Source organism: Rhinatrema bivittatum, chromosome 7 (assembly GCF_901001135.1).
Source record: "Rhinatrema bivittatum chromosome 7, aRhiBiv1.1, whole genome shotgun sequence".
Taxonomy (NCBI): Eukaryota; Metazoa; Chordata; class Amphibia; order Gymnophiona; family Rhinatrematidae; genus Rhinatrema; species Rhinatrema bivittatum.
Window position 1 is genome coordinate 77,484,228 of NC_042621.1, and position 26,555 is coordinate 77,510,782.

Genomic DNA, 26,555 nt, shown 5'->3' on the forward strand with positions numbered 1-26,555 from the left:
CCTTCCCCTAAATGTTCCGAACCATGGATAAAAGCCACTTAGACAAATCTCTCTCTCTTCATATATATATATATATTCATTCGACGCATCTCCTATTTACCGCTTGTTAAGTTTACCTCCTCTAACCTTAGCCTCTTGCTACTTCAGCTCCCAAATTCACTCTACCTTGTTTTATTGTAACTTTGCTTCTTGTTCAGTGTTAATGTTATAACCCCTCGTTCCTTGTAAACCTATATGATATGTATCATGAATGTCTGTATAGAAAGAGTTAAATAAATATCTAGGGTTTCCCTTCGTCCCCTATATGTTTTGTATTTGAGGGAAGCATTTCTGCATTCGACCTCTGCTCTTCAGATTTGTCTCCATGGCAGAGTCCTTCACTCTGGGATCAGAAGGACACGTCTCTTTATTTCTCTCTGTACCTTGTATTTGAAGGCTAAGGCATGCCTGTCAGCCTTGTCCAAGGGAGATCCGGTCATAAGAACATAAGAGTCTGATGCCTTTCCAGTCTCTGGGCTTTCTGGGGGGATCTGCCTTGATACCAGAGTAAACAGAGGCTTTGTGACTCAAGTGAAAGTCACTCCTTGATTAGCTCAGGTGTGAGACTTATCCCACAGAAGTCCCTCAGGGTGCAGGAGTATTGCCAGCTCCTGGTTTTTGTGCATCTAGTTCGCTGGGATTAGGGTTCACCTGTGGCTTCTGATGTCCCTGTTGTCTTGCAGGTTCCCACAGTTGAATCATTGCAGGGTGCGTCTCCCTCTTGTACACCATTAGGGATGACCTGACTTGGGTGGCAGGTACCGTGATTCATGAAGGGAAATGGATTTGTCTCCTACCAGATGGTTTGTGGGCATGGTAGACGTAAGCCTGTTGTGCTTGGGGGGGCGCTTTGTTGCACCTACACAATCCATGAGATCTGGCCCAAAGAAGAAGTAGCAGAGCATGTGGTCTATAAACAGACGTTGGCTTACGTAAATGTGCAAGTGGACATTCAGAGACCAGTGGTAGCTGAGAAAGCAAAAAGGTGGGCAGGGCAGAACTTACTGCGTTCTTACTGGGTTACATATTTAAATGGACTTCTTCAGCAGGAATAAGTTGGACCCTGGAGTGTGTGAGCTCAGCCCGGAGGTTTTCCTGAACAGAATAGAACAATTGGTTCTGATTGCAAATCATGTCGGCAGCTAGAAAGAGCAAAGTTCCAGTGATGGCTCGTGGCCTGATGTGCCAGGAATTGTCTTCATTTTTTCTTTTATAAGTGTGTTAGTACAGAGAGTAATATTCTTTGGCAATGCTTCTCTCTGCTGAAGTCTTGTTAAGTTTCATGCTGATAGGTGGACATCCCATCCATGCTGACCTTACTGCAAAGGGGTTTTTGATGAGGGTTAAGTTCTTAATTTCCAGAGGGTTCCAGTTTTAGCTATTTCGTAGTACACACATTGGATTGAGGGAATTTCCTGTTAATGGCATTTGCCCTCCTCTTAAATAAGAACATGCCATACTGGGTCAGACCAAGGGTCCATCAAGCCCAGCATCCTGTTTCCAACAGTGGCCAATCCAAGTCACAAGTACCTGGCAAGTGCCCAAATATTAGATCAGCAGCTACTATTGCTCATTAATTACCGTAATAGCAGTTTATGGATTTTTACTCTTGGAACTTATCCAAACCTTTTTAAACCCAGTTACACTAACTGCCATAACCACATCCTCTGGCAATGAATTCCAGAGCTTAACTATACAGAAAACTTTGACTTTTTCCTTCAAGGTGCGTTCGAGGCTGCCTTTATCACCACCTTCTATGCTCTTTCTCACTTGTGGCACCGCTTGATGTGCACAGTGCCAGACATGCTCCCTGGTTAGCAGACTTTGCTTTCTATGAAAGATAAACATACAGGATATTTTCTGCTGTGCCTCCTGTTTATGAAATCTCTTGTTTCTAAAGTTAATTGTGGTTTTAGGAGCAGTTGGTATCTTCCATTTCTTTGACAAGAATATTGACTATTGCTGGTGCTGCAGCAGCCTGTGTAACAGATGATGATGCGGCTTCAGTAATAACCCGTGCATCTGGACTGCTATAGCAAGATTCAAGGAAAAGACATTAACAGCTAAGACTCCATAGATGCTGCGGTTTCTATTGTACTGCTGTCATTTTAGGTAGAGGCCAAATTTTACTCGTTTTTTTTTGTCTTCCTTTTTAGGATTATACAGTTCCTTGCAAAAACTTTTCACAAGCTTGTACATTTTTCACGTTCTGCTGTCTAAAAACTGCAAATCAAAATGTATTAGTTTTTCACTTATTTACACAATATACTCTGTTCTTTCACAAAGAAAATTTAATTTAAAAAATATTCCAAAAGTTGAATAAAACAGCTAAAGTCTTGATTGCATAAGTCTTCACACCCTTTGTCATAGCAAACCCAAAATGATTTCCGATTTAAAAAAAAACAAAACAAAAAACAAACAAAAAAAACAAATGGGGAGCGGAGAAATACCTAACAGTACCTGAATGTAATCCACTTTGAAGTGCCTGAGAAAGTGGAATATAATTCAAAAACAAGTGAAATGGTCCCCACCTGTGCCCAGTTAAGCAGTTGACCTGATCTGAATATTCCCAGATGAAGAATCAAGCTGCTGTTGTGTGAAGTGAATTTATTTATTTATTTTATTTATTTAGAGTCTTTTTTATACCGAAGTATAACATATTGACTTCACTCCGGTTTACATTATAAACAACTTAGTACATATAACACTTCCGTATGCTAACATACTGACAAGTTTACAAAAAACTAGATATTTCGGCCTCAGTTAAAAGATTATGAACAGGTATATAAGAATATAACGTAAGTCGGTTATCAAGTGTGACTCTGGAAGGTTGGTAGAACATGAAATATAATATAGATGTCTACTTTACACCGAAAGAGAGTTAAAGGTGAAATGAGTTAGATGGGTGGACTAGTTAATATGGGGATGGGATGGATTAGTGGGACAAATAGGTCATATCAGGAGAGAGTAAAATAAAAGAAGTTAAGAGGGGAGGTAGATCTGGACATGAGAGAATTAGTTTATCCAATACCATCTGTGAAAGTTTGTCTAAATAACCAGGTTTTGAGTTCTTTTTTTTTTTTAAAGATTTGCAGTCATTGATAGAGCTTAGGTAGTCTGGTAAAGAGTTCCATGCTTTTGGTCCTGCGATAGAGAAGGCTCTATTTCTGGTGTTGGATAGTTTAGCAGAGGGTAGGGAGGGTATGACTAGTTTGAGTTTATTGGTATTTCTTGTCGAGCGAGGTGTTTTGTGAAGTTGGATCATGTGGTAGAGGGCATTGTTGTCTGCTTTGTGTATTTCATTGTAAAGTAAGGTTAGAGACTTATATATGATCCTTTGTTCGCTCGGCAACCAGTGAAGACTCTTCAGTACCGGAGTGATGTGATCAAATTTCTTTTTGCCGGTGAGAACTCTGGCTGCCGCATTTTGTAACAATTGAAGTGGTTTTAATGTTATTTTAATGTTTTTAATGAATTGGAGGCAGAGGTCAAAACATGGCAAAGAAAGGAACTTCTGAAGACTCGGGGATAACATTATTCAAAGTTACGGACTCGGGCTAGGCAGTGTGTTTGAATATGCCTTGAGGCCCTGTTATTGTCATTGTTGGATGGAAATAGTTTGGCACTACCAAGACACTGCGGCGATCAAGCCAGGCCTCCAAAGGTTAAAGAAACTGCCGCGGAAGGTCACTGAGCTTTAAGATTTACTTCAGAAGAACGGCGAGACGGGGGAAAATGCTGATGACTCCAGAAACCTGGTCTGTATGGGAGAGTGAGAGTAGGGCCACTTTCTGAAGAAAGGTCAAACGATGTGCTGCTTAGGGGCACTGCACACGTGGGGGGTGGGTTTGCAGTCTGGTAAGACCAAAGCAGAACTTCTTGGTCTTGGTGCTAAGCATTACGGAGTAGATTTTATAACATGCGTCCCGCATGGGGGGGGGGACGTTTGCAATTTCCACGTGACAACGCAATCCGGCCTTCTCCTATCCTCCCCACTCTCTAAAGCTAACCTACCTTGCCTGATTTTTTTTTTTTTTTTTTTTTAAATGTTATTACCTGCTGCTCCTCGGGAGCAGAAGTGATTTCCACCTGCCGGCGTGCACTTCCCCCTGGGTCAGCGGCTAATGGCCACTGTCCCGGCCGGCCTCCGTCCTGCCCCGCCCCTTTTCATTTCTGCGCGTTGCGTGCAGGCCTTTTAAAATCTGCCCCCTATGTGTTTGTCGCAAAACAACATACACAGCACCCACCTTGCTAAACTGTGGCCACAATAAAGCTTGGGTAGTGGTAGTGCTATGTCACGGCGATGCTTTGCAGCAGCAGGGACAGGGAGATCTGGGAACATCGAGGCAAATGGCGAGTCCTGGAGGCAAATCTTCCAGTCTGCTCTAGATCTGGTACTGCAGGAGGAGATTCACCCTTCAGCAGGGCAATGATCCTAAGCAGAAGCTCCATGGTGGCTTAGCAAGAGGAGAGTGACTGGTCCAGGCAAAACCCAGAAAGATGACAGGTTCCCAGCCGGCTTGAAAGAGCTTAAGCTCTTCTGGCCAAGATGAAGAGGCAAAAACAGCGCTTCTAAACGATTCAAGGCTATTATTGGTGCAAGAGGGCCTTACACTAAGAGGTGAATCAAGAAATGAGAAGACTTATGCAATCAAGACTGTTTTTATTCTTAATTACTTTGTAATATTTCTATAACTCTTCTTTCATCATAGTGCAAAGTATGTTGACTAATGTTTAATGTATTTGATAATCCCCTTTCTTTACAATCAAAGTAATGTACTGTGCTAAAAGATGTAGGTCAGTGAAACACTCTTACTTTAATGCCTTTTGACTTGTATTTTCTTAGACAGCAGAATGTGAAACATGTACAAGGGGGTGAAAGTCACAAAACAGTGTGGTTTATGTAATGCATGCATTGTCTTGTGGTTCCAAGTTCTAGGAGCACATTAGATTTTATAAAGTGTGTCACTGCATGTGTTCATTGTGATGGTTGTATATTTTGTGTTTTTGGAATTAAGATACATATTGTAAGCCATCTTGGGTGTTTCAGAGAGATGGGGTATAAAATCCTGGCTGAGCATTGTAGGGGAAGTTTTACAGTAATTGGAATATATTAGTTCTGTTCAGTTGATTTGTATTTTCTTACGTACAGTGTCTCATCCATATTCAGGACTCCATTTTTGGTTTTGACAGTTTGACCACTTTTATGAGTTATTCAGTGGCTTACTGGCATTATGTCCTGCAAACGTAGGAGCTGGGGTTTTGGTTCTTGAACCCAGCTTGTAGTTAGCAGGCTAGCCAGTGCTGGTGTGGGGGAGATGGGAGAATCTCAAACACCGAACAGTGGTGACTGTCACTGACATTTTGCAGCAGTTTCTGAATGGAGCAGCAGTTTGTCCACCGTGGACATGGACTAAACCTGCGATTCTCAATCTTCTCCATGATGACTCTTAGCTATTCGGGTTTTCAGGATATCTGCAGTGAAGAAGCATGGGAGAGATTTGCATGCACGGCCTCCATTGCATGCAAATTTATCTGCTGCATATTCCTTGCAGATATCTCGAAAACTTGACTGGTTGGGAAACCACTGGGCTAAATTGTTGATGTACAAATTGATCTTTAACCCATTCCTTACCCCTTACTGCCCACCCCCCAAGCTATTCATGCTTTCAGCATATTCCTAATGAATATGCATGACATTTGAATATATTGGAGGCAATGCATGCAAATATCTGTTATATTTGTTATAGATATTCTGAAAACGTCACTGGCTAGAAAGGTCCCAAAGACTGGTTTGAGCATCATTGGGCTAGATGGAAAGAGGGAGAGAGGGCCCAATATCATGTAGTTGCAATGCTTCCTAATCAGTCGAGCAGAAGTTGGATTGAATAGGAAGCTCCAAGTGGCAGGCGGAAACTGCCTGGCCCAAAAAGCATGATGTGTTTTACCGAATCTCTCTGCAAGGTATGCAGGAGGTCAGTGCTATATTTCTGCTGCGAATTATCTGCTTCAGAGTCCTGCGAGCTCTGTGACTTATCTGCCCTGACATAAGGTTTGCAGAGGGAACGCTGTGTCATGTTTACATGGTCCAATTGTTTTCATCATTTTTAAGCAACAATTTTAGTACACTCTGATTTTGTGATTTCTTTTTTTTATGATTAATGTAGGGGTTAGGAGTTTTGTCTCTAAAAGATAAAATAACCACAATAATCCATGTATAACTGGATGTGTTACCTAAGATGCTAACGCCTTTGTTTTAGGTTCCAGCAGCTGATCTGACTCTGCTCTACTGTATACGTTGTACCATATGAATTGTTGTAGGAGGAAAAGCTTAGTGGTTAGGCTATCATTGAAATGAGTTTAGGGAGCTAAGGACCAGACATTAAAAATAAGATATATAAATATTGATCATTATAAGACAGATCCCAGCTATAGAGAGCGTTGCATGTTCAGTGTAGGCGTCCCTTGATTTCAGCTCATAGGCTGCTTCCACTTCAGTTGAATTTGCACTGTTAAGTATGTGAGCCTTTGCAGGGTTTCAATGCTTGATACCTGTGCAAACTTCAGTTTGGAGAGACTGAATGTGTGCGACTCTGAAATCCTTCTGAACTGAAATTTTTTTTTTTTTTGAGTGGTTTGTATTAGTTGACGTTTTCCGTCTTGTAAATTGCCATTGGCCTCTTAATAATTCCATTGCAGTCTTGTAACGAGCGCATAGGAAGGCAGCTAGTGTAAATCTAGTCCTCTCAGTATGAAAACAGAAGGAAATGTCACTGTGCTGTCTGTCTATTTACAAACTCATCAAATCATAGAGATGTGCAATCGTTTATCACGAATTAGGCAATTGCAACGAAATTGCCTAATTCGTCGTGGTTCGGGGACCCCGAAACCCGAAAATGATTTTCCCCGAACTTTGGTGAAACTTCGTTTTTCGGGTTTGTGTGGGCAGAGGGGCACTTTTTTTTTTTTAATTAAAAACCACCCCAAACATCAAGATTAAGTATAATACAACCACCCTCCCCCCATCCCGATCCCTCCCCAAGACTTACTAACATCCCTGGGGGTCCAGCGGGGTCCCGGGTTCCATTTGTCCCTCCGTGCCCGGTGTGCTACTGCAAGCCGTGCTCAAAATGGTGCCGAATAACCTCTGAACTACTATGTGACAGGGGCTACCGGCGCCATTGGTCAGCCCCTGTCACATGGCCATCGGCGCCATCTTGTTCTCATACCATGTGACAGGGGCTGACCAATGGCGCCGGTAGCCCCTGTGACATAGTATGGGCAAAGGTGACTGAGCCCCAGGAAAGACCCTCAGAACTCCTTACAGGTATTTCCTAAACAGCTCAAGTGGTGGTCGTATACTCGTGGATATTTTGAGAGAGCTCAGTATGTATACACTTCAGATTTCAGGTATAGTTCTTAGGTTCTCATCCTTTCTGTGCAGAGAAGATTTATCTTGTACCATCTCCACTCCGGTGGCAGAGATTTGAGTGGTGTGCCCTTGCTCCAAGTGCCCAGTTTTTTTTCTTTTTCACTGGGCCTGAAAGGGATACTTCATTAGCCTGCATCTTTGCATGAATATCTGAGGCCAGCACAGTCTGCGAGGAAACTGCTTGTTTTAATGAGGACAGTCCACCAGGATAAGAGGAACGGTGGCAGGTTTGGCTAATGCTGGTCTGCCCGACGGTTTGCAGAAACTGGCTGCGTACTTAGCATTGCTTAGCCCGGTCACAGGGCGTCTCAGTGACTGCATATGGAGATGCAGGAACACCAGCACGGTCTGCACCAGACTCCTAGTAAGCAGATCTTGGGCATCTCCCTTGGTTCGCCCTGCTCCAAATCAACCTGGAGAAGTCGCCGCGCCCCCCCCCCCCCCCAGTGGTGGTGTTGCTGCTGCTGACATAACACTTGACATCTATCAGCTCCTTGTTCGGCTGCTGTCTCACAGTTTGCAGGCCAGTGGGATAACTGCTGCCCTGGGGCTCAGCAACATCTGTCACCAGATGTGAGATTGTGCCTGAGCCACCTACACCTGTGAGCCCCTGCAGTGCAGGTGCAGATGCTTGATGAGGACCCCCCCAGGCTTTCCTGCTGCCTTTGTCTTTGTAAACTAAAATCAGCTCCCCAACAGGGTATCCTCTCGCTCAGCCACCTTCTTGCATCTCCTCTTTCTTTCTAACTGTTTTGATGTAGTACTGCTCTGTGCCCATGCTGTAAAGGCAGAATTCACTTCTAGAAACTCCTCCTTATTTATTTATTTAAAAGTATTTATATACCGCTTTTCAAATAAGGTTTTATCAAAACGGTTTACAAATATAAATAAACAAATAAAAACAATAAAAATAAAATTAAGAATAAAATATACATAAAATAATAGCTAGATAGAATACTAGTGTAAACAAAATTGTTTTTATAAAATGAAAGAAAAAGAGGTGACTGTACCGTGATTAGAATACGGAATCTGGGAATGAATGTCAGATGGATGGAATTGTGGTAGTGAGAGAGAGATTTTTAGTAGAAGAATGTTGTGATGGAATATTAAATGCGAGTTGAAAAAGATATGTTAAAGATTTTTTGAAGTGGTGAGGATTTAATATAAGGCGAAGAGGATTGGGTAAAGAGTTCCAAAGGGATGGTCCTGCTACGGAGAATGACCTCTTTCTAGTGATGTCTAATCTGGCCTGTCGTGGAGATGGTGTATCTAAAAGGTTTTGGGAAAGCGATCTTAAGTGTCGAGTGGGTTTATAAATGCGGAGTAATGAGCAAAGCCAAGTGGAAGAATTAAGTTTGAAAGTACTTTATATTTTATCCTGTATTTTATGGGCAACCAGTGAAAAGAATGTAGAATGGGAGTAATGTGATTACGAATGGGGATGCCTGATAATAGACGTGCTGCACTATTTTGAACTAATTGCAATGAATGTACAGAAGAGTCGGGCAGGCCTAAGTAAAGAGCATTACAGTAGTCTAAGCCAGAAAAAATTAAAGATTGAAGAACAGATCTGAAATCACGATGAAACAAAGAGGGCGAAGATGCTTTAAGAGTTGAAGTTTGTAGAATGATTTATTTGTTAAGGAAGAGATCTGCTGTTTCATGGATAAATCAGTGTTTATGATTACTCCAAGATTTGTTGCATATTGAGTTATAGGAATTGATAAACCATTAATTGTCAAATGTGAAGGAGGACCTATAGAAGTCTGTAATGGATGTTAAATGTACTACTTCAGTTTTTGATGGGTTGAGTTTCAAACGATTGTGAGATAGCCAGGAGTTGGTAGTAGATAGAGTGAAACCAATGATAAAGTATCAGACCATGATGTTTTATAGGGAACAAGAAATTGAATATCGTCTGCATAGATTTTGAATTGTAGATTAAGAGAGAATAATATATGACATAGCGGAAGGAGATATATATTAAATAATATTGGAGATAATGATGAACCTTGAGGGACGCCGGATGGGATTGTGTATGAGGTGGAGGAATGATGGTTGATATTAATCTGCTGGGGACAGTCAGTAAGAAAAGATGAAAACCAATTTAATACTGTACCAGTAATACCTATAGCTTGAAGACCTGAAATGAGAATATGATGATCAACCATATCGAATGCTGCTGAGATATCTAAAAATACTATAATGTAATCTGTGTAAGAGTCAAATGCATGGAATAAGGTGTCAAATGTAGATAGGGACATTCTACCGAAACACTTCTCCTTTCTAAATCCGTGCTGATTAATATGGAGAATATTGTTTTCAGAAAGATAGTCTGAGAGTTGACGCAGTACAATGGATTCTATTAATTTAGCCATTGAAGTAAGGGAGGCAATTGGTCTGTAATTATTAAGATCTGATGTGTCTTTTGTTTTTGATTTTAATATTAGCAGAATGGATGTTTTTTTCAGACTATGTGGAAATTGTCCTGTTTCTAAAGATTGATTGACTAAGAGACAAAGAAAGGAGCAGGCATGGTGAGCAATGGCTTTAAAGAAGATATCAGAGCATGGATTATAAGGCGAATTTGATGGTTTTTGTTTATTAATTATTGTTTGAATAGTACTATCTGATACCGGGGTGAATTCAGACCATTTAGGTTCTTTCTTGATGTTATTGGGATAAGGTAATTGTGAAAATTCAGAGGAGATATTGGTAACTTTTTGTTTTGAAATGAATAGCGATTTTATTACAGAAAGTTACATCATAATCTGTGAAATTTTCGTTATGAGGTGTTATCAGTGTTTTTACAATGTTAAACAGGGTATTAGGATTACCGTTAGTTTTAGAGATTTTATTTGCGTAATAGAGTTTTTTAGCTTGATTTACTTCTTTATTATAGCGTCGAAGAGTACAACGATATGCATTTTTTGTCTCAATGGTTCTATTGTGTCGCCATTTGCGTTCTAGTTTTCTAAACTGGGTCTTAAACAGATGTAAGGATTTGGTGTACCAGGGAGCATTTGTTTTCTTTTTCTTATTGTTTATCTCTTAGTGTTTGAAAGGGGCGACTGAGTCTAACGTAGTCGTGATAGCTGAATTCCAGTTTATTGACTCTTCTATGTTCGGTGATATGGAAATAGGTAAATTGGGTGTAACTGTTTCTATAAATGAATCAACATTAATAAATTTCCTTTTATATATAGTAGGTAATTCCCTTGGTATATGTTTATTGTGATCTATATTAAGAGAAAAATTAATTCTATAACGATCTGACCAGGGGATGGGGGTGACTATAGTGTCTGTCATAAGAACATAAGAAAATGCCATACTGGGTCAGACCAAGGGTCCATCAAGCCCAGCATCCTGTTTCCAACAGTGGCCAATCCAGGCCATAAGAACCTGGCAAGTACCCAAAAACTAAGTCTATTCCATGTAACCATTGCTAATGGCAGTGGCTATTCTCTAAGTGAACTGAATAGCAGGTAATGGACTTCTCCTCCAAGAACTTATCCAATCCTTTTTTAAACACAGCTATACTAACTGCACGAACCACATTCTCTGGCAACAAATTCCAGAGTTTAATTGTGCGTTGAGTAAAAAAGAACTTTCTCCGATTTAGTTTTAAATGTGCCCCATGCTAACTTCATGGAGTGTCCCCTAGTCTTTCTACTATCCGAAAGAGTAAATAACCGATTCACATCTACCCGTTCTAGACCTCTCATGATTTTAAACACCTCTATCATATCCCCCCTCAGTCGTCTCTTCTCCAAGCTGAAAAGTCCTAACCTCTTTAGTCTTTCCTCATAGGGGAGTTGTTCCATTCCCCTTATCATTTTGGTAGCCCTTCTCTGTACCTTCTCTGTCGGGTTTGATGTGAAAATAGATGGATTGAAAAATACTAGATCTAATGTTTGACCTTTCGTATGTGTAGGAGTTTTAATAAGTTGTTTCCATCCAAGGCCATTCAAAGAGTCCAAAAGTGAGTTTGTGATTGCAGACGGAATAGAAATATGCACATTAAAGTCGCCAAGTAAAATGGTTTTACTTAGATTTACTGGTAAGGTTGTAATGGTTTCTAAGAAATTAGAAAGTTCAGAATTAAGGCATCCAGGTGGACAATAAATGATGCCTATGTTTAATATAGTAGTGGTAATTTTCACCTAAAGGCAGTGATGTCACTTCGGGGCTTGGACACAATGGTGTTCGCCACTTTATTTAATGCTCGTTCTTCTATTGCGATATTGATAAGGATAGCAGATTAGAATGCAGGTTTGAATGTATCCCTCACTTAGTGGACTTCTTAGTCCTAGCTGGTTTGTGGGCCTTAGAGTTGGGGTTAAAATATGCACCAGCTAAATCTCCTCCAATCAAATACAGATGCATGTAATTCTTTTTGAAGCATTGTGTCCTTTGCTGAAATGACAGGAAAATCCATGTGTATCTAACCTCTTTGGAAGGTGAAGACAGTATAGCATCTCTTTACAGACTTAGCCTGCTCATAAATCAGTATGTAAAAAGAAAAAGGCTATACTGTAATCTTCCAGAAAAGATTTGGGATGGATGTACCACTCAAGAGTGTGCAATGCTGGGAGCTCTCTGCCAGAATTGAATCATTCACAATTAAGAAATTAATATCTTGACAGTGACCCTGATATTCATGGTTTTAGAGATCTGCATGCAACTTTTCCTTAAGCTACAGTTTCTGGATGTGTTTAACTCGCATACAATCTGTTTGTCAGCCCTTTATACTGTTGATACCTTGTTGGTTCACTATAGAAAATAATGGGAAATTATCAGTAAACAGACCTAATTGATGCAGCACCATGAGCAAAAAGAAATAGATGCTGCAGCAGAAGGAAAACATTTTAGATGTTTTATGTAAAGCTCAAAGGGACCTACGGTATTTACTGTACCGCATTAGTACCATTACAAGCCTTAGTGCACGTTTAAAAATGGCAACGTGATTTAGTACATATAATTTTAGGGGTGACATGCCCTGAATGCCATACCCTGTGCCACAATGCAAATGAGCTCATTATTATTTGAAATCATGCCAATACGTTCATTGGCATGTCAATGCGACTTGTAGAAGGCACATTAACTGCTGCCTCTCTGCAAAAGCTAGTCGAAAGTCAAGAGCTGTGATCTAAGTTTCTGTGGCTGAGCATCGGCATGCTTTGGGGAAGGCCTTGCCTTTTTAAATTATAGCACTGGCAGGGCAGGAGCAACTAGGGATGGCTTCTTCCTCATTATGAACTTTGGCATGCCTTGGGGTAAGAAGGGGAGGGAGCAGAGGGCCTTAAAAGGGGACTGGAGGTTTTTGGACTCCGTGGGCTGGGTCAGGCTTCTGCTAATGGGGAGGACAGGGCTATGGGGGGTTATTGCAGTGGGTAGATGTTTGCTGGGGTTGGGTGCCGAACTTGGGCTCGCTGCCCCTTTCACATTTGTGGCCTGGCTGGTTGCAAATGCACAGACTTTACCACAGCTGATAATGTCCATGCGTTCCTGGTAATGCACTAACACCTGGTTTTAATGTAGTTTTAATAACTAGCTCCCAAAGTTAAAATAACATTTGAGCTAGTTTAGTAAACAAATCCTATGTGATCCGTGTGCGCTGAAGCAGATTATCTTTTTATTGGGTATTGTTATATTTAGTTTTTGCGTGGTAAATGTCAGCAGGAAAAGACCCAAGCAGTCCATCCAGTCTGCCCAGCAGCTCTTATTTTATTCAGTTACCCCAGTCATCACGACTTTTTTCCTTTTTTTCGTCTCCATCATTCAGTCACTAGGATTCCTCTGTGTTTGACCCCTGCCCTTTTGAATTCCATTACCTTCTTTGTCCTCCCCAGCACCTCTGGGAGGGCATTCCATGCACGCACCAACCTTTCCAGGAAGAAACACTTCCTGACTCAACCCCTTGGACCTTCATATTATGACCCTTTATTCTACAGTTTTCTTTCCATCGAAAAAGGCTGGATTCTTGTGCATTATTAATACCTTTCAAGGACTTAAAAGTTTGTATCATATCACCCATGTCTCATCCCCTCCACACATACTTAAGTCCTTCATTCTCATAGAAATGACGGCAGAAGACCAAACGGCCCATCCAGTCTGCCCAGCAAGTTTTGCACTTTTTTTTTTCTCATACTTATGTTACTCTTGGCTCTTAGTAACCTTTTGGTTCTATTTCCCTTCCATCCCCACCATTAATGTAGAGAGCAGTGTTGGAACTGCATCTAAGTGAAATATCTAGCTTAATTAGTTAGGGGTAGTAACCGCTGCAATAAGCAAGCTACACCCATGCTTATTTGTTTACCCAGACTATGTAATTCAGTCCTTGTTGGTTGTTGTCTGTATATAGATCCACTTTTCTTCATTCCCCCTGCCGTTGAAGCAGAGAGCTATGCTGAATATGCATTGAAAGTGAAGTATCAGACTTTCACCCTTGCCGTTGAAGCAGAGAGCTATGCTGGATATGCATTGAAAGTGAAGTATCGGGCTTATTTGGTTTGGGGTAGTAACCACCGTAACAAGCAAGCCTCGCCCTGCTTTTTTGTGAATGCAAATCCTTTTTTTCACATTGCTCTAAGCTTCAATGGCAAGAGGAAATGTTGGAGTCTTAGAGCAATGTTGGAGTTGCATTAACCGTGTGTATGTTTATTGAATAAGGGTATTATCACCAGGTAGTAGCCGTCATTCCTGCGAGCCACCCACTCTTCATTCATGTCCTCTAGACTTGATGAATCCACAGTGTTTATCCCATGCCCCTTTGAAGTCCTTCACAGTTCTGATCTTCACCACTTCCTCCGGAAGGGCATTCCAGGCATCCACCACCCTCTCCATGAAGAAATACTTCCTAACATTGGTTCTAAGTCTTCCTCCCTGGAGCTTCAAATCGTGACCCCTGGTTCTGCTGATTTTTTTCTGACGGAAAAGGTTTGTCATTGTCTTTGGATCATTAAAACCTTTCAAGTATCTGAAAGTCTGTATCATATCACCTCTGCTCCTCCTTTCCTCCAGGGTGTACATATTTAAATTCTTCAATCTCTCCTCATAAGTCATTTGATGAAGACCCTCCACCTTTCTGGTCTCCCTTCTCTGGACTGCCTCCATTGTCTCTGTTTCTTTGGAGATAAAGTCTCCAGAACTGAACACAGTACTCCAGGTGAGGTCTCACCAAGGACCTATACAAGGGGATAATTACTTCCCTTTTCTTACTCGATATTCATCTCTCTATGTAACCCAGCATTCTTCATAACTCTTCTGGGGCAGACCCCACACCATTTTGGATGCCTTTCTCTGGACTGCTTCTATCCTGTCTCTATCTTTTTTCAGATAAGGTCTCTAGAAATAAATACAGTATTTCAGGTGAGGTTTCACCAACGACCTGTACAGGAACATTATCACATCTCTTTTTTTTTTTTTTCTGCTGTTGTGCCTCTCTCCATGCAGCCCAGCATCCCTCTGGCCTTAGCTACTGCTTTGTCACACTGCTTCGCCACCTTCAGATCTCCAGACACCATAACTCCGAGGTCTCTCTCCTAGTCCGTACACCTCAAATGTTCACCCTCCATCACGTACAGCTCCTTTTGATTTCTGCATCCTAAATGCATTTCTTGGCATTGAATCCTAATGTGGTATACAAGACTAGAAGGTACAAAATAAAAGCACAAGGCAATATGAATACATACAAAATACTGTGATTTTTAAATGTGTGTTTGTGTACACCCTAGATATATTTAAACATTGAGGATTAGGATTGTATAAAAAAACTTTTATTTTGTAAGTTAGGCTTAGGCATTTTTTTTTTTGTTAGTATTGAATCTTAACTGCCAAACCTTTGACCACTTCAAGTTTTCATTTTCTCTACTCCTTCAGCGTTTCTGCTTTGCTACAGATTTTAGTGTCATCTGCAAAAGACAAACTTTTTTCCTTCCAACTCTTCTGCAGTATCGCTCACAAAGACATTGAACAGAACTGGTCCCAGAACTGTTCCATTTATGACTACTTACTGTCTTCTTTCAGGCAACCAATTTCTGATCCATTCCATCACCTTGGGACCCAATCGGAGATTTTTCAGTTCGTTCATGAGTCATCTATATAGCAAAAGCTTTGCTGAAATCCAGATAAATCACATCAAATGTTCTTCCTTTATTTAATTCTCTAGACACCCAATCAAAAAGTCAATCTGATTTGTCTGGCATGATCTTCCTCTGGTAAAATCATGTCTCGGATTATGCGATCCACTGCTTTGTAGATAGTTCACCATCCTTTCCTTTAGAAGTGTTTCCAATAGTTTTCCCACCATCAAGGTAAGGCTAACTGGCCTGTCATTTCCAGGCTCCTTCCTGCTACCATTCTTGTGAAGTGGGACCATCAATACCCTTCTCCAGTCTTGTGGCACCATTCCCATTTCCAAGGATCTAGTGTACAGGTCTTTCAGCAGACCCACCAGCACCTCTCTGAGCTCCTTCAGTGTCCTGGGATGTAGCTCATCCGGCCCAAGGCCTTGTCCACTTCCAGTTTCACTAATATCTTCCATATGCGCTCTTCTGTAAATGGCATGGTATCTATCCCACTCCCATCCATACTCTTACCAACCGGCATCGGTCTTTCTCCAAGGTTGTCTTTAGTGATCAACAAAATGAAGTGTTTAATGTTTCTGCTTTTTCCTCATCTTTATCTACACCATGACCCTAGCCTCCCCTCAGTCTTACAATACTACCTCTTGCCTTCCTCCTTTCTCTGATATGTTTGAGAGATTTCTTATGAGAAAGTCACTCTGTATCCTCTTGGCTTCCTGTGTCTTACTTTTTAGAGACATTTTGGAAAGTACTGAGGATAGCTACATGATATATAGTTCTCCTTAGTAGGACTGTAGCAAGGTATACAATCAGGCCGATGCAGTATCGGCGCGGGTTAAACGGGGCTATTTATTTTATTTATTTATTTATTTAACAGTTTTATATACCGACCTTCATAGTAAATAACCATATCGGATCGGTTTACAATTAACAAGAATATAACTGGGGTAACAATTCAAGTAAACAAAAGGTAAACAGTAGGTAGGAATGAGTCAAAGTTACAATCAACAGGGTAAGAACTTGGAAGCTTGCAACAAGCTGGAAAGAAGATAAGGCAGGAAATAAATATGGACTGAGTGCCGATCCACCTCTCCCAGCGCCCGATTTTATATTTAAATGGGCTGCTGTGGTAAAAAGGCAGCGCTAGGGAACATTTTGCATCCCTAGCGCCTCCTTGGTATCGTGCGCCCAAGAGAAGTGGCTGTTGGCGGGTTAGGAAAATGGAAGTTCATTAATTGAGCAGCTGTTTTCCGAACCTGAGCACTGGCGACCCTTTTTTTTTTTTCTCTTTATTTTCTCTCCCTTTTTTTCGTTTCCTCCGACTTAATATATCCATGATGTTAAGTTGGAGGAACTACAGAAAACCAGTATTTTCTGCTTTTCTGTAAACATATGGGGCTGTTCAAGAATTAATGCCTGCTCGGGGGTAGGCGCTAATTTTTGAGAGTAAAAATGTATACATTGGGTGCACTTTTTTTTTTTTTTTTTTGGTATCTGGATAATAGCTAATAGCGTTCATCATATGTAAATTCATGTTGATGAGTCTATTAGCTATGCTGGTTTGGATGCACGTTTTGGATGCGCTAATCCTGTGAAAACATCCTAAAAACAAATGGGATTTCCACGCACAACACATACACGAATTCCACTTTAACCCCAAAGCATTATTCGAAAATGTAGCCAACCTAACCAAAAACTTCCCCCACCTATCCCTGAGGAAGAAGCTGCAAACAAATGCCAGGACTTAGCCCAATTCTTCCATAATAAAATAGCAAAAATCATGACACAATTTCACACAAACCCATCTTCTTCATCAACACCCAAGACCCACACTTTAGCACCACAAGCAACCATGAACTCCTTTGAGAACACCACCCCCTCTGAAATTGAATGTCTTAGAAAAATGAGGCCATCCTTACACCCATACAACACTATACCCACTAAACTCCTCCTCGCTATCCCCAGCACCATATCCCATCCATTAGCCCAAATTATAAATAGATCTCTCACCCAGGATCAAGTCCCCACGGCTTTAAAGCAAGCAGTGATCAAACCCATTCTTAAAGAAATAACTCTAAACCCAAATGAACCTAGAAACTACCGCCCAGTCTCCAACCTACCTTTCATATCAAAAGTTATGGAAAAAAGTTTACATCCAGTTTACGGAATATCTAGAAAACAACAATATCCTATCCAATTCACAATATGGTTTCCGTAAAGTCTTCAACACTGAGACTCTCTTATCACTATCCGATCACCTACTCAAAGGAGTAGATAAAGGCCACTCATTCATAATCACACTTCTAGACATATCAGCTGCATTCGACACCATAAATCACAATGTACTACTCGATCGGCTATCTGAAATCGGTATCACAGGAACCCCTCTCCGCTAGTTCACCTCCTACCTAAAAGACAGACAATAGAAAGTCAGAATAGGTAACCAAGAATCCAAGGCTTTCAACCTACTACAAGGAGTCCCCCAAGGCTCCTCTTTCCTCAACCCTGTTCAACATGTACCTCCTGCCCCTCTGCAACCTCCTCTCAGATCTTGGCCTCAAACACTACATATACGCAAACGACGTACAAATCGTCATCCCAATCACAGACTCACTACCTACAGCCATCAAAACATGGGAGACCTCACTTGCAGCCATCAGCAACTTCCTCTCTAGTCTCAACCTTGCACTCAACACCGCTAAAACAGAAACCTTAATAATAACTCCTCCACACAACCATCTCATCTCTAATCAACACAACACTCCCCTAAACTCAATTCTTACATCTCAACCTCCTCTAAATTCAATTCTTACATCTCAACACGCAAGGAATCTAGGAGTCATCATAGACTATCAACTCCACCACAAAAAAATCATTAACAACTCCCTCAAGGAATGCTACTTCAAGCTGCAAACCCTAAAAAAACTGAAACCACTCCTACACTTCAACAATTACCGAACAATACTTCAATCCACAGTTTTCACAAAAATAGACTACTGCAACTCGCTACTCCTTGGCCTTCCAAAAAAACACCATCTTCCCCCCCCCCCCCCCTCCAATTGCTGCAGAACGCAGTTGCACGCATCCTCACCAACACTCGCAGGAACGAACACATAACCCCAATCCTCAAAGAACTACACTGGTTACCTATCCAACAGCACATACAGTACAAAACACTAATACACAAATCCTTACACAACCCAGATATAAACTGGCCCCATTGCACCTTCTCCTTCCGCAGCGCAAACAGACCTACCCGATCACGCTACGTAGCGACTTTAAACATTCCCACACCCAGGCTCACCCATTACAATGCCACCAGGGAACGTGCCCTATCCATTGCTGGCCCCATACTCTGGAATTCTATGCCCGCTGACATACGCCAAGAACCCTGCCTGCACAAATTTAAACAAAAACTAAAAACCTGGCTCTTCACACGAGCATACTCATGATCTCAAGGACACTACACTGCATCCCATTACAATGCATCCTTTACCACCTCTACTCCCTGCCCTCCCAGTAACCTACGCCCCCCCTCACTTACCTTAACACCTCACCACACAGTAGCTCTCCTCATGGAGAATACTAAACTTCACCTTATCCGAGTTTATCCTACTAAAAACACACCGAATTATATTATGACATTAACTATACTATTCAATTTAGATATATATGTACATTTTATTATTTAGCAACCCCTATTTGTCACATTATAAACCTGTTACTGCTGCACTAAACAAATATAATCTGCTTAGCTGTTTCTGTTAAACTGTTATTGTAGTTACTCTGTAAAAGCTGTTATATGGGTTACACTGTAAAGCTCTGTTGCTGACTCCATGTTGCCTGTAAACCGATATGATGTCCAACAACGAATGTCGGTATAGAAAAACCTTAAATAAATAAATGAGGGGTTTTGGACGGGTGCCCAAATACATGTAAAGCTGTGCGTTCAGCCGAGTGCAGTATATTGCATCGCCCTGAATGTGCATTGCAGAGATTAGGTCTTTAAGAAATAAGGGATATAGGTTAGACAGGTTTCTGTTTTCTTTAGCTGCAGTTTACATTTTTGTGCATTGGTTATATGCCTTGCAGCTAATAAAAGATTGTTGCAGCTAACAACAAAAAATATGCTCCGTGTATAAAAAGTAATCTTTGTCATGTTGAGACTTTCTGTACTCTGCTGGCATTTGACAAGCCCAAGGCATTAAAGTAGAGGCTTTCCCGAGATGTAGAAATAGTCTAAAAACATACGGGTCACGGAAGATGGGCCACTAGTTGCAGGTTTGGTCACTTCCGTCAACTTCTTCGTCGGCATAAAGCTTTGCATAACCTATAGAGAAACATGGAATGGCAGCCGGGGTGAAATATGATCCTGCTTATTACACTAGCATGTATTGCGCAGGGAGCGGAGTCTGCCAGGAAACACAGTGTAACAGAAACCAGGGCTGCGAACAGGAGCTATCAGGCTATTGGCCTCCCATGTGCAAACGTTAGGGTGAAGGGTGAACAGGAAGTTGATTCCAGACAAAAAAAAAAAAGGGTGGGAGGGGAGAAGTGAGAAATAGATGGATTAAAACAGGACGTGAAGATCATGGGGGACTCCGGCCACAGTGAACAGTAGGTCTAACAGCTTTAAAATCTCCCAGGAACACTCAGCAGTCCCAGCTGCTTGCTAGCTGCAGTGCTGAGCGCTGAAACTCTCTGGCGTAACTGAAAGGGAGAGGCTTGCTTATTTATTTTTAAGGCCTACCATACCTTTTTTTTTTTTTTATTTTACTGAGAAGAAAAGCAGCTCTGAAGCCAGTCTGATCTCTGTTTGCTTAGGCAGCTTACAAACAAAACTGGTTGAGAAAAGCTTTGGGTTCTGCAGTCATTTATTCCTTTTTTTTTTTTTTTTTTTTATCAGGCATGGACTCTGATGTATGAGCTGAGGATTGCCTTGGCCGTTTAAAGCAGTTTTTATAGAAGTGGATGTTTTGTCTTTTTCTAAAGTTTGAAATAAAATCCCTCCCTCCCCCCCCCCCAAACAACTTTAGCAAAAATTGTTTTTTTATTAAAAGCAGTGGGAAACGTGGCTGAACTGACCGCGATACTAAATGTTACAGCTACGTATAAATTCCACATCCTTAAGCTTATCTATGTTTTATTTTACTTTTCTTGTTTAATAACTTTAAGGCAGTTAGAGGAAGATTTTTGGTTTTATGCCAAAAAAGAAAGCATCTTTTATTTTAACTGTTTTAAGGTGCTTACCCCACCCCTGTGAATTTCTTTGAGTGGCTGGGGGCTGGATGTGAGGGAGGGGTCGTTTTTGATTCCCCGAAACCCCAGCCTGTTCTGCCATCCCAAACTAGTGCAGTGTGTACAGGTTGTGAAGTCTCTTCTTCCTTGGTTCGAATTTGCTGTGTATTTTAGAAGTTTTGATTACTTTAGCTTGTCTTTTTATACAAAACGTTTTTGTAAATCTCATTACACTTTACAAAATTTGCAAGTTATAGCACTGTGAGAATACAGATATTGGCAATTGAAAAGGGCTTTTACTGAGGGTCAGTTCCACTTTTCCGCAAGGTCTTTTATAATTGACGTTATTGAAGTGTGAGAAGGGAAAAGTGTGCCTGTTCTTGGATGCTTTGGAAATGTGCAGCCAAGCCGATATGCTGGATGGAGATCAGGTGTTAAAAATTGGGACTGGCTCTTCTTAGGTATGGGTTGGGGCTTTTGAGGAATGATTATGTATATGGGCTCGCCCTCCGAGGTTAGTTTTTCCTTTTCTTAGTGTACTCACTATATTATGAACATAAGAAATTGCCATGCTGGGTCAGACCAAGGGCCCATCAAGCCCAGCATCCTGTTTCCAACAGTGGGCAATCCAGGCCATAAGAACCTGGCAAGTACCGAAAAACTAAGAAGATCCCATGCTACTGATGCAATTAATATCTGTGGCTGTTCCCTAAGTAAACTTGATTAATAGCCATTAATGGACTTCTCCTCCAAGAACTTATCCAATCCTTTTTTAAACACAGCTACACTAACAGGACTAACCACATCCTCTGGCAACAAATTCCAGAGCTTTACTGTGCATTGAGTGAAAAAGAATTTTCTCCGATTAGTTTTAAATGTGCTCCATGCTAACTTCATGGAGTGCCCCCTAGTCTTTCTCCTATCTGAAAGTGTAAATAATCGATTCACATTAACCCGTTCTAGACCTCATGATTTTAATTTGGTTCCCCTTTCTTTTCCTGTTTGTGATTATATACTCTGGCATTTTCCTTATGTCACATTATGGTTTTATTTTTCATTTTCTTATGAGCATAATTGCTGAACAAGTTAATGTTTGTGTATGTAGGCTGAAACTAATAGAAAGTAAAAGAAAAAAAATTGGAAGAATGGTCAAAGGTTTAATGACTGAACTTTTAATCCAGTAAAAAGAAGCAAAATCATGCATTTGGGGTATAGAAACCAAGTGCCATATTGCCAGAGAGTAAAGGACCTGGGGATCTCGGATGATCTTAAGGTGGCCATTCATTGTAGAAAGAAGGCTATAGTTAAATGTCTGGATGCCTAGCGTGCATCAGTCCTTATCGAGAGAGACGTATTACTCCCTCTGTAGAGAGATCTGGAGGGACTCTGTTCATTTCTGGAGACCATATTTACCAGAGAAGTTCAAAGCAGGGCACAAACATGGTTCATGGCCTGCACAGTAAGAAGGGCTTTTGATTTTAGGTTTTAACCCCTGTAAAACACCCCTGATGCAAATAAAATAGGTGTGTGTTAGAGAAGCTTCTGGGAAAATATCACTTCTAGTATTCTGTCACTCTTCCTTCGCCTACTCTGCATTCTCCACTTTTGTTTTTTTGACTTTTCCATGCCCACTCCTCAGCTGCACAAACGTATATATTGGATTCAGCTAGAAAAGGACCCAACAGTAGTTCCTGCACCAAGAAAACACCAATATTTGGTACTCCCCAAAGAACCTCCAATTAGCTGAAAAATAAACTCCTAGCATCAGAAGCCCTAATTATGGCCACCCAGAGAGAAGGGGCCGTTTGTGTCAAGGTTTAGGCTCCTGACGTTTGGCGTTGGGCGTTGGGCCCCTAAGTTGTCCCTCCCCCCCCCCCCCCCTCCCCTCCCCGCGGGGGAGAGCCTGCCCTGTGGCCTGTGCCCTTGGCTGTGACTCTGGCAGCCACACGAGCCTCTCTTCTCCTGCACCTGTAATCCGAGGGAGCTGGGCCGCTGGCACTGCATCATTTGGGCCTCTGCCCCGGCATTTAGAAGAGAGGGAAACCCTGGCTTGTTGAAACATGTCGGGCTCTCTCTCTCTCTCTCTCTCTCTCTCTCTCTCTGCTTCTGGGTTTTCTAGGGAGTGGAAAGCTTTTTGCTCCACTTGAACCATGGATTTAATTATTCAAACTGAACTGTTTGATTCTGAATCGCCTTCTGCACCTCTCGCCATTCTTCAGCAAGTATATTGTGCGTTTGTCTTCCTTCCCCCGTTTTTTGTTTTTTTTTTAAAGGTAAATAAAATAGTGATATAGAAATGTTTTCTGTCTGGCAAACAAAGTCCACTATTTAAAAACGTAAGGTGAGCAGGATAGAAAAATGTTTTTAAAACGTATTCACCAGCCAAAACTCTTAGGAGCCACAGGGCAGTTTGTACGGCTTTTTAAGGTTTTATGTTTCTCTTCTCTTCCAGCCTGTCAGGTTGCTCCTGCTCGGGCACCAGGACTCACCCTGCCTCAGCTGCTCCTTCTCTCCCCCTCCCTCCTTCATGCCCCTGGCACTCTGTCCAGCCCTGCAGCCGCTCCTCACCCGGGACCCCACCCCTATGCTGTCTCCCCCCCTCCCCAGTCCTGGCTTCTCCAGGATGTGCCAGGAGGCAACTCTGAGGCGCATGGCTTGAGCTGCTGCTTGGGCTTTTTCTAGCCCTGTGAAGGTGACCAATGAAGGGGTGGGTTAAAACATTTTTTTTTATTTTATTTTTTTTAAAGTTCTCAAAATTATGTAACAAACTAGACTTATAAGCAGCCAGCACAATTTTTAAACATACATTTTTTTGTAGATTTTAAAAAAATATAAAAGATGATATACACCAAATACATTTAACTGTTTGGTTTTTTTTTGTATGGTGTTGGGGGAGGGGAAATGAAATGGCTGTGCACTTGCTGCACTGTGCCTGCTACCCAGTCTGTGGGCCCAGCTGGACCAGGCTCTACTGCATGTGCCATGCAGCAATCATTATCGGTGCAGTGAGGAGTTTACAGGTACAGCATCAGTCCAGGAACCGGCATGGCATATAAGTACATGTAAAATGCACCCTCCCTGCTACGTCTTGTTCTCAAATACCGAATGAATTAATTGTGCATTCTTAGCTGTGCCAGGGAGGTGCTAACATGGGCTCTTAAGGACTGAATGGCACAGGCTGGGTAAACGAATAAGCGTGGGAGTGACTTGCTTATTGCGGCGGTTACTACCCCCAACCAATCAAGCCTGATACTTTACATTGATGTGGCTCCAGCACTGCTCTCTGCATCCCTGGCAGGGGGGAAGGAAATTGGAACCAAAAAAGTTACCAGTAAGAGTAAGAAGTGTGAAGCTTGCTGGGCAGACTGTGGATGGGCCGTTTGGTCTTCTTCTGTGGACATTTCTGTGTTTCTATATTGATGAGCAAGTCAGGTTTGGGTTGATTTACTAAGCCTTTCTTTCCCCGTTCTGTATCTGTAGGGGAAGGGGGGGAAAGCTTAGAAAATCAGGCCCATGTCAGTGGGCGTGATGAGTTAAAAAAAAGAAAAATGAGTTATGCTGTCCTGAAGAATCAAGTTTTGGGTTCTGTTTTCACTGTACAAAAGCGACCTCCACTTCTCTCTGTAGCGCTACGTCTTGACATATAGTGGCTGGTTGGGCTAACAAGAAGGACCAGTGCTAGCTTTTTTGCTGCCTTGTGCAAACAATTATTGTGCTCCCCCCACATCATTCAATCTCTGTCCTGACCCCAGCTCCCTGCAGCAATCGATTTTTAAAAACTGACATCCATAGTCAAGGGGAAGGATGTTAGGTACCCTAAGCAAACTTTACAGCCACGCACGCGCACCCTCTACACACAGGCACAGACAAATTATGCATTTATAACAGATTACTTTGGAATGTTCTTTTTTCAAATAAAAAGTCGTCTGAGGCAAAAATATCACAACATGCATGTGTTATTTACATGCACTGCCGTGATGCCAACCAGAAAATCCTGCAAAAAGGACACTTGGAACTCCTATAGAACTAAATGTTTTGTAATGTGTGGCTGGGTATAGGCTTGGCCCTCAGAAAGCCATGAATAACTGGAATTACCATTACAATATAGTAAACCTCCCATACCAAAACAACCCTAACTCCAGCACCCAAACAGTAACATCTATGAAAAGGTAACTGCACATAACACACCAGGCCTAGAACACCAGTTCATTTCCTATTAGGAAAACATCCATATTAGGAGCTACCACCCAGGAAAAAGATCTAGGTGTCTTAATAGATAACACATTGAAATTGTCGGCTCAGTGTGCTGCAGCAGTCAAAAAAGCAAACAGAATCTTAGGAATTATTAGGAAAGGAATGGTGAATAAAATGGAAAATGTCAATACCTTTGAGACTGTACCTTCAGTACTGTGTACGGGTCTGGTCACTGCATCTCAAAAAAGATATAGTTGCACTGGAGAAAGTACAAAGAAGGGTGACCAAAATGAAAAAGGGGATGGAACAGCTCCCCTATGAGGAAAGACTAAAGAGGTTAGGACTTTTCAGCTTGGAGAAGAGACGGCAGAGGGGGGGATATGATAGAGGTCTTTAAAATCACGAGATAGGTAAATGTGAATCGGTTATTTACTCTTTTGGATAATAGAAGGGCTAGGGGGCACTCTATGAAGTTAGCAAGTAGCACATTTAAAACTAATCGGAGAAAGTTCTTCTTCACTCAACGCACAATTAAGCTCTGGAATTTGTTGCCAGAAGATGTGGTTAGTGCAGTTAGTGTAGCTGGGTTTAAAAAAGGATTGGATAACGGAGGTACTGGCTAATGCCATCATTAGCCTGGGATTTCCATGCCAGGGGCTTAACTTGAGGGCAAATTGTTGTATGCACGTTTGCTTGCGTGCTGAACTCCTTGCTGCATCAGCGTAACAGAGTTAGGCTGTGCGCTCTGCCATACGCACCTTATTACGGTGGCCTGTTAGTTCGACAGCAAGGCCTTTCTCCGTCCCCTTACAATGCCCATGCCTGTAGTCGACTGGAAACTCTGACTTGGATTTTAACCCTGGAAAGCAGGCTTTTGCAGGCTGGGGCTGACGAGTCTCTCTCCTGGGGGATATTATTACACCGTATTATTTAAAGAGCTCCTGTCAGCTTTTTTTTTTTTTTTCTTTCTCCCAGCCAAACTCCCAACTAAAAATCACTTTACCTGGAAGTGCCTGTATAACCATTACTAGTGCCAGCATAATCCACGAAATATGAAGCTGTTTGAAATTTACGGTGGAATACTCCGAATCCCATGTCAGGAATGTTTTAGCTTTGATCAATTTGGCCCCTGAAATGCCCGCTAATGCTTCCCATTCTACGACCTGGCATGTCACCTCGTATCCTTCGTGAAGCTTTATTGAATTTTGAAATGGAGGAAAACGGCTCTATTTTAGAGAGCTGATGGAAACAGGTTTTAGCAATCCTGAGGTTTAAGGTGATCCTAGAATCTTGTTCATGGAGAAAGATGAGATTATATATTACTTTGTGCTGCCTTGGGGACATGCATACATCTGTTTGTCATTTTTTTTCCAAATCCGAAACCTAATTACATACCTGGTTTCATAATTTTTTTTAACACATTCCCACTATGATTGATATACAATATTGGGTATACTGCTGCTAGTATAAGATAATCTACAGAACATCACTTAACTTGGTTTCTGAGTCGTACTTCAATATCACCATCATCTTGAAATCATTTTCCATATAACGTGCACATTTGC

The 26,555-nt window shown here is 41.6% G+C and overlaps 1 protein-coding gene across 6 annotated transcripts in view; it reads left to right on the forward strand.

The window, feature by feature from the left end:
• Positions 1–26,555, forward strand: part of CHD9 (chromodomain helicase DNA binding protein 9) — a 406,054-nt gene that overhangs the window by 21,088 nt on the left and 358,411 nt on the right. The window contains exon 1 of one of the 6 annotated variants that reach the window (XM_029608549.1): positions 20,101–20,175. The exons of the other annotated variants lie outside the window; for them this stretch is intronic. The gene's annotated coding sequence lies outside the window, so the exon portion shown is untranslated. Of the gene's footprint in view, positions 1–20,100; positions 20,176–26,555 lie in introns of those variants that run through there. 6 annotated transcript variants of the gene reach the window in all.